Here is an 8,772-nt window from a genome sequence, read left to right on the forward strand (position 1 = left end):
TCCCTCACAGAGGCTGAGCCAGACCCACGTCCAGCTCAAAATCTGATACCCAATTAGGTTGGAGAGGCCACCGCATGGACGTCACACCCGTGGCCACCACGTCCTGGGCGTGAGGGACGTCAGTGTGGTGGAAACTGTGGGTACCCCATTTCCAAATGTCCACACGGAGCCCCTCCTGCGTCTCTGAGGACCAGCCCGGCTGAGGACAGGAAGGCGGTGCCCGTGGGGCTCAGACAGGAAGGTTGAACTCACCCTCAGGGCCTCACGTCTGAGTGAGGACAAAGAGGTCGCACTCGCTGTGGTCTGAGGCCTGGCAGGCAGGCGGCACAGAAACAGCTCCTGTGGGGCGACGCTAACATGGCGGCACTGCGTCCTCTCACGCCAGGTGCAACACCCCGTGCAAAGCCGCAAAACCGCAGGGCATGACGGGTGCTCCACCCCCTGCCAGCCCGCCCAGGCACGGAAGCCCTCGGTGCTCATGGGGCGGGGCCTACAGTGGCGAGCACTCCCTCCTGGCCTTGCTGGGGAACCAGTTAAATTCTGAGTCCAGCGTCTTCGGAGTCAGGATCTGGAAATTCAAACTCAGATGGGTTCACTGTCCTGTGTCTTTCAGAAAAACCGTGAGGGGGGGAACAATTAAGAGGAAAACATATGGAATGAAATAAGTGTAAATATAAACTTTACAACTGATATTAAAATTCATTCAAAATCATTCTCAGACTTCAACTACAATGCAAAACTTTAAAGATTCGGGAAAGAAACACAGAAGAAAATTTACGTGGCCTTGGGTTTGGTGATGGGTTTTAACACACAACAACAACAAAAAAAATCTCATCCACAACAGAAAAAATAATACCATGGCTGTGATAACGTTCAATATTTATACTCTGTGAAACACCAAGTTCAGAGAATAGAAAGACAAACCACAGAATGATAAGAAATATGTGCAAAATACATACCGGAGGAATAATTCATATTCTACATATAAAAAGAATTCTTAAAACTCAGCAATAAGAAGACAAACACCCTGATTACAAAGGGGTACAGATCTCAACACACACCTGACCAAAGAAGATACATAGATGGCAAATAATCATAAAAGACGATGCTCAGCATCATATATCATTAGGAAACAGCAGATTACAGCAGCAATGAGATACCACAGCACGCCTCCTAGAATGACTAAACTCTTTAAAAAAAAAAAAAGGACACACCATTGCTGGAGGAAAGGCAGGAATTCTCATTCATTGCTGGTAGAATGCATAATGGTACACAGTCACTTTGGAAGCCAGCGTAGAAGACTAGAATATGCCACCCCAAGATATAGCTCTTTTTCTTGTTGTTATTGTTTTGGACAGGGTCTCTGTCACCCAGTTGGGAGTGCAGTGGCATGAACACAGATCACTGCCACCTTGAACTTCTAGGCTGAAGTGATCCTCAGCTTCCCAAGTAGCTGGGACTACAAGCATGAGCCACCACTGTCAAATAATTTTTTATGTGTGTGTACAGATGGGTCCTTGCTGTATTGCCCTGGCTGGTCTTGAACTCCTGGGCTCCAGGGAGCCTCTTGCCTTGGCCTCCCAAAATGTTGGGATCATAGGCATGAGCCAACATGCCCAGCCCAACGTAAAGATTATTTTGAGCTGATAATTTTGAAACACTGCAGACCCAGGAGAAGCTCTGAAAACAGGCCAGAAGTTACCTTTTTGTGAGGGAAATTTACATCTGTGAAGGAGACCTACTTCCATTTGTAAAGGTGTCTCCCTCTCATACCAAGAAGAGAAGGATGACTATATCATGAGGGATTCTTAGCAATACAGAAGGGCACCTCTTAAGTCTGAACAACAATGCTTGCTCTTGCTTACCTTGCTTTTCCTGTGGGCTGTCCCAGGTTCCCAAATCCCTGGGCGTCACTGTCCTAGAAACCAGGGATCATCTGTGGAATATTCCAGGTTCCCTTAATTCCTGGGGGTGACTTGCCTACATACCAGGGCTCATCTGTGAGCTGTCTCAGGTTCCCTACATCCCAGGTGGTGACTGGCATACAGACTAGGGCTCATCTGTGGGATGTCCCAAATTCCCTATATCCCAAGGGTGACTGGCAAACAGACCAGGGCTCACCTGTGGGATGTCCCAGATTCTCTAAATTTCAGGGGGGGACTGGCCCTCAAACCAAGGCTCAACTGTGGGAAGTCCCTGGTTTCCTAAATCCCTGGGGGGACTGGCCTACACAGCAGGGCTCATCTGTGGGATGTCCCAGGTTCTCTGAATCACAGGGGGAGTTGGGCCTACAGACCAAGGCCCAACTGTGGAACATCCCAGGTTCCCTAAATCCCTGGGGGGCATGGATCTACAGACCAGGAATCATATCTAGGCTTTCCTGGGTTCCCTAAATCCCTGGGGGAGTCTGGCCTAAGGAGCAGGGATTAACTGTGGGATGTCCCAGCTTCCCTAAATCCCTGGGGTGACTGGCCTACAGACTAGGGATTAACTATGGGATTTCCCAGCTTCCCTAAATCCCTGCGGGGATTGGTCTACAGACCAAGGCTCATCTGTGGGATGTCCCAGGTTCCCTAAATCCCTGGGGGGGGGGACTGGCCTACAGACCAGGGCTCCTCTGTGGGCTGTTCCAGGTTCCCAAATCCCTGGGGAGCACTGGCTTACAGACCAGAGTCCATCTGTGGAATGTTCCAGGTTACCGTAATTCCTGAGGGGGACTGTTGTACATACCAGGGCTCATCTGTGCACTGTCCCATGTTCCCTACATCCCAGGTTGGTGACTGACCTACAGACCGGGGCTCATCTGTGGGATGTCCCAGGTTCCCTAAATCCCAGGGAGGACTGGCCTCCAGACCATGGCTCATCTGTGGACTGTCCCACGTTCCCTAAATCCTTGCGGGGGGGACTCACATGCACATCGGAGCTCATCTGTTGGCTGTCCCAGGTTCCCTGAATCCCTGGGGGGACTGTCCATATTCCAGGGCTCATTTTTGGGATGTCTCAGGTTCCCTAAATCACTGGGGGGACTGGCCTGTAGACCAGGGCTCATCTGTGGGCTGTACCAGGTTCCCTGAATCCCTAGGAGGTGTAGCCTACAGACCACAGCTCATCTGTGGCTTGTCCCAGGCTCCCTAAATCCCTTGGTAGACTGGCCTACAGACTGGGGCTCATCTGTTGGGTTTTCCCAGATTCCCTAAATCCCTGGGGGGACAGGCCTGCAGACCAGGGCTCATTTGTGTGATATCCCAGGTTCCCTGAATCCCAGGTGGGAGTGGCCTACACACAACAGATCATCTGGTGGCTCTCCAGGAGTCCCAATGGGCTGGCGGCTGTGACAGCCGCTTAACTTACCTTGATGCATGTCTTTCTTCCTTTTCTGTAAGAGACCAGGAACTCGCTGGGCTGGGAATCTAAAAAGGCTTTTTCTCCCAGGCTCCTGCACATCCCAGGGTTGGTACAGGACTAAGTGGTGAGCAGGCGGCCACTGGAATTCCTGGACAGATCTGGAAGGCAGGAGCAGCCATTCTCCATCTCTTCCTCGCAGTCAGGTGTGGAGCATATGTGTGATGGCTGGAGTCTCTGCTGCTGTGGGCCAGGAGGCAGTTCCTGTGGGAGCTGTAGGTGACAGGAGGAAGGTGGTAGGACACCAGGGTTGGCTCTCTCTGCCCACACAGTGTGCCTCAGTCATTTCTGGACACATCCAGGCTCCTGTCTCCCACCCTGAAGTCTCCTATGAGCTCCTCTGAGCTCGCCCATGTGTAATGTGGGTACATCTACCCTATGTGCTGTACTCAGGGGAGTGAGTTGCGTTAAAAACCTCAAAAACTGTAGGTAAAAGGGCTCCTCTCCTGTTTTGTATCCAAATGTCTTCCCCAAACTTCACTTGAATTCAGAAGAGCAACCTGCAGGCAGCCCCAGGCCCCTCCCCACCTCACAGAGTCTTGTGTCAGTGCAGGGGCCCTGGGCAAAGGAGCCGCCTGGGATGTGCAAGGGGTGTGCACCCCACTGGCTGAGAGTGGGGCTCTCTGCCTCCTGGTCACTCCCTCTGGGCCACCCCCCCTCCCTACAGCTTCCACACCTCCTTTAACCCCCACCTCCGGCCCTCCCTAGAGCTCCTCCCTACCCCACACACCTGGTCTCCTACTACTCCCTGTCCAGTCACTCCCTCCTGCCCACCCCCCTCCCTACCGCTTCCCCACCTCCCAGAACCCCCACCTCCAGCTCTCCCTACAGCTCCGCCACACCCTGCCCACTTTGTGCCCCGGGCCCCTACCCAGTCAGTCCCTGCGGGCCACCCGCCACCACCCCGCACAGCTGGTCACTCCTGCCCTGCCCAGCCACCCCCTCCAGGACCCCTTGCCGCCCCCTCCCTTCCGACCGCTCTGCCGCAATCCGTGTCACCCTGGGCCTGCCCAGTCACTCCCTCCCCGCCACCCCCGCAGCCCTCCTTACCGTCCCCGCCCTCATCGCTGCCGGCCCCCTGGCCACTCTCCTTTCCTCCGTACGTTCTTTCTGTGCATCCCCGGAGCCTTGGCTGCAGGGCCCCGCCGCCCATCCGCCGTTCGGCTCTCTTCCTCAACCCTCGGTGGTTTCCGTCCATCCTCGGCCCTCTCCGTCGTAACTCGGTCCTCCCTGAGGCCTTTTGGCTCTCTTCGCCAAACCTCTTCGGCCCTTCCCGTGGTCCCCCGGCCTTTTTCGCCAACTTTCGGCTCTTTCCGTCACCCGCGGGGTGCACTGCCCCGATCTTGGGATTTGTGCAGGCCCTGCGGTTTCTTGGCGGTCTTGGCGGCAATGGCACCTTCTGGAAGAGTCTTCCTGTTGTCCACACTGCAGGGGGGTTGCGTCTAGATCCAGTTGCTCCTTGCACAAAGATCCAATGATTGAGACAAGGGTTGCCAAGGAAGGAAGGAATTTTTAATTGGAGAGACATGGAGAAAAGCAGCTGCTCAAATCCATCTCCGGCTAGCGGAGCTCTCAGGCTTTCAGGGAGGGGCCGCGAGCCCGCGAGAAGTGTGTGGGGGGGTCGGTGATTCCCGGGGCAGGCGTGGGAGGGCGTGGAGAGTCCCGGGGCGGGTGTCAGGGGGGTGGTGAGTCCCAGGGCAGGTGTGGGGGGTGGCAAGTCCGGGGGCAGGTGGGAGGGGGCTAGCAATTCCCCGGGCAGGTGGGGGTAGGGGTGGCGAGTCCAGGGGCAGGAACTCTGCCGCCTGCAGTCCTAGTTACCTGGGAGGCTGAGGCGGGAGGATCGCTGGAGCCCAGGACTTCTGGACTGTGGTGCGCTGTGCCCATCAGGTGTGCGCACTAAGTTCGGTATCAACATGGTGACCTCTCCGGAGCGAGGGACCACCAGGTTGGCTAAGGAGGAGTGAATCAGCTCAGGTCGGAAACGGAGCAGGTCAAAACTCCCTGGCTGATCAGAATCTCAAATCCTTTTTCTTGCAAAAAATCCATCTTTTCTGGGAAACTCCAAAGGTCCAAGAGTCAGTTAAGGGAGAGGATTACTTTGGGGTAGCCAAAATTTGCTCAGTGAGGGGCAGGTAAAGTCTCTGGTCACACAGGTGTGATTGTACCGTTGGTGCTGCTCACCAAATGGACCCCTCCTGGCCACGTGGATGCCCTAAAACATTCTGTGCAGAACCACTGTTGTTTCCCTGGACCATATTTAGTCCAGAATCCTCTTTTCTAGACCCACACAGCCTAGGTGGCTTCTCTGGAATCTTCTAGGCATTGGAAGTGATGAAAACTACATGGAAGAGAGAAAAGAGATATTATGTCTTGTTTTCCCCTGGAGCAGTAGGTGCCAGGGGACCCTGGGGTCTGAAGTCACCCTCAGAGGCCTGGCGGGCAGCTCAGAGCCCACCTGTGAGCAGGGGTACGCGCCAGCTGAGACTCTGCCCTGTGTCGGGAGCCCCCCACTCCTGTTGGAAGCTGGGTTCTTGTGCAGATGGGGGGTAAGATGGGGGGGAAGGTGGAGGGAAATCCCGGCAGACCCCCGGGGCCTTTTCCCCTTTGTTTCCTGCACTGCAGTGTGTGTGTGTAGGGGCCCTGTCACCCTCCCTGGAAACTAGACGCCCTCCCCATTGTCATGTGGGGGCCGAACCTAGAGACCGGCTGCCCCCCAGGTGGATGGGACGTGGGGACATCTGCATGGGACATGCACACCAGGGGTGTGACGGTGGGGACCCACCCAGGCACTCGCCCTCTCCTGGGAGGATCTCTGTGCCCCCCACCTGCACACTCCATGGTCAGCCTGTCGCCCTTGACAGTTTTTAGGGGAAAAAGACCTCTCCTGGGGGGCTATAGCCCTCACCCGCAGGGAGCCACTCCTGTGGTGGGTGGGGTGGATCTGCCCAGTGCTAAGTCCCTGGGGGCTTTTTGGGGCGCCTGTGGCAGCATAAGCCCACCTCCAGCCCCCAGCCCAGAGGGACCCTCAGCCCCCAAGAGCCTCTGCTGCTTCAGGGGCTCATCCCAACAGGCCTGGGTGACCTGAGGAGCTGGGCCCAGCATACGCTGTTGGGCTGATGGGCGAGTGTGCACCCGGGATGCAGGCATGGGGCCAGCGGGGCCATCATGGGTGTGTGCAGATGTTCATTTGGGGCAGTGATGACCAGCGAGGGGATGCCCAGGGCCAAGGGTTGGGTGGATGGGCTGCAGTCAGGGAGGGCTTCCCAGAGGCGGTGTCCAAAGTGCCCTGTGAAAGCTGTGCTGAGGAACGGCCTTACTAAGCCCCAGGGGCAAAGGCACATGGGCCAGCCCAAAATGCAGTCCTCTGGCCAGAACAATGAGAAATGAGGCTACGGGCACCTCCCTGGGATCAGGCAGGGCCGACATGGGGAGAAAGCGGGAGAGGTGGCCCAGGCCCCATGGGCAGGGCCTGGGGGTTCCAGGTGCCCCTGGAGGAACAGCTTCCCTTTGCCCTGGGCCAGGGCTATCCTACAAGCCCAGGGCCACAGGGAAGCTGCAGCCCCCAGTCCTGGGCTAGTGGGGCCTCCCAGCTTGACTCAGCACTAGAAGGGCCCATTTGCCAGTCTCTCCCCCCAGAGCTCTGATGGCAGCACTGGGTCCCAACTCACTCCATGCCACCTGGCCAGGGACTCAGTGGCTGGGAGCCAGTCAGTGGGTGACAGGACAGAGCCCGTCCTGGGACGGCACTGACTGTCAGATGTTCTGGGGGCTGGTCTTGCTTGGTGGTGGGGGTAATGTCTGGCCAACTGTCCTGGCTGGACATCATGCTGTGGGGACACTAGAATGTGTTTCTGTCTCCACCTTGGTCAGGCCCACTGCCTGGGACCTCCCCCAGTGAGCCCTGTCTGCAGCCACAGAGCCTGAAGGATCAGTGTGACCCCAAGCTTCCAGCCAATGCACCCTAGGCTCGGGAGGGGGTTTCTGAGAGGGCTGGCAACTATCTTCATCACTGTCCCTGGTGCAGGCCTGTCCCCTGTGTCCTTCTGTCCCTGGAAGGCAAACACATAGATGCCCCTGTGGGGCACCTGGGTCTTGCGTCACCTTCTGTGGCCCTCCTGATGGGCAGGAGCACCTTGACACCCTCGGTCCCCACAGGTTTTCCACGTGGCCTATGTGCTCATCAAGTTTGTGAACTTGGGCAGTGGGGCTGCTGTGACCATGGCTTCTTGAGGTCTCGGTCACCAGCCTGGCCCTCATGGCCAACCCGTGTGTGGATCAGGACCATCTGTGTGAGGACCGAGAGGCAAAGGGGAATTTATCAGGTCACCCCCGACTTCCGGCACAGCTGGGCACAGAGGCTCGTGGTGGCAGGAATCTTGGTGCCCTCTCCTGGCTCCCTCTGCGCTGCCGTCATGTTTGACAGCTCCCGGTGGTGGTGACACAGGTCCCTGGTGGCTCCCAGCTGGCTTCCTCCCAGCTCAGCTGCCTGTGTCAGGAGAGCCGGGTCCTGGAACTCACTCACCGGCTGCCTTTGGCCACCTGCCACCCTGATGGGTCAGGTTGGCGGGATGGGGATGCTCCAGTTTGGCGGCCTGGTCACGTGTCCCCCAAAACTCCCTGGCCCGAGAGTGGAGGAGGGGCAGTTCTCTGACAGGCAGTGGGGGACTGGCCCAAGGAAGGACATGAAGACAGTCCTCCAAGGGGAGCGGGAGACACCTGCTCTCTAAACGTGTCCCAGGGAGAGGGGTGCAGGGGTGTGGGTGGTGAGCCGGTGCAGCTGTGCACGTCCAGCCTGGCCATCAGGGCAGGAGCTCCTCCCTCAGCAGGGTTCAGTGACCTCTTCCCCAAGTCCTGCTGGCTGGTGGAGCCTTGGCTGGGTGACCCATCGAGGGCGCAGCATTCCCACCTCAAGATGAGGTGACCGGGCTCAGGCTCAGGTGACCAGTCCAAGAAGCAGCCTTCCAGGTGGTCAGGCTCACGGAAGGCAGGGAGCCCAGAGGTCCCGCCTCTGGGCCTGCGGGCTTTTATGGTGGCCTCAGCACTCCCTTTCCAGCCCTTTCCTGCAGCCTCCAAGAGGGACTGCCTGGAGCGGTTTGGGCCGCAGTCACGTGGGATGATGACGCCATCTGCACCACTGAGTACTCAGGCATCGTGCCATTGGAGGACAGCGAGGTGAGTCACCTCTCCGATAAGGCTCCTTTAGGTGAGGCCTCTCAGTGAAGCCTGCTCAGGTGAGGTCCTGTCAGTAGCTACGTCAGCTGAGGCAGTCACAGCTGAGGGCCCCTTTCAGGTGTGACACCTCTCAGTTGAGGCCCTTTTAAGCTGAGGCCCTTCCCAGGTGAGGCCCCTCTCAGTTGGGGACCCTGTCAG

This window comes from Lemur catta, chromosome X (genome assembly GCF_020740605.2).
Source record: "Lemur catta isolate mLemCat1 chromosome X, mLemCat1.pri, whole genome shotgun sequence".
Classification (NCBI taxonomy): domain Eukaryota; kingdom Metazoa; phylum Chordata; class Mammalia; order Primates; family Lemuridae; genus Lemur; species Lemur catta.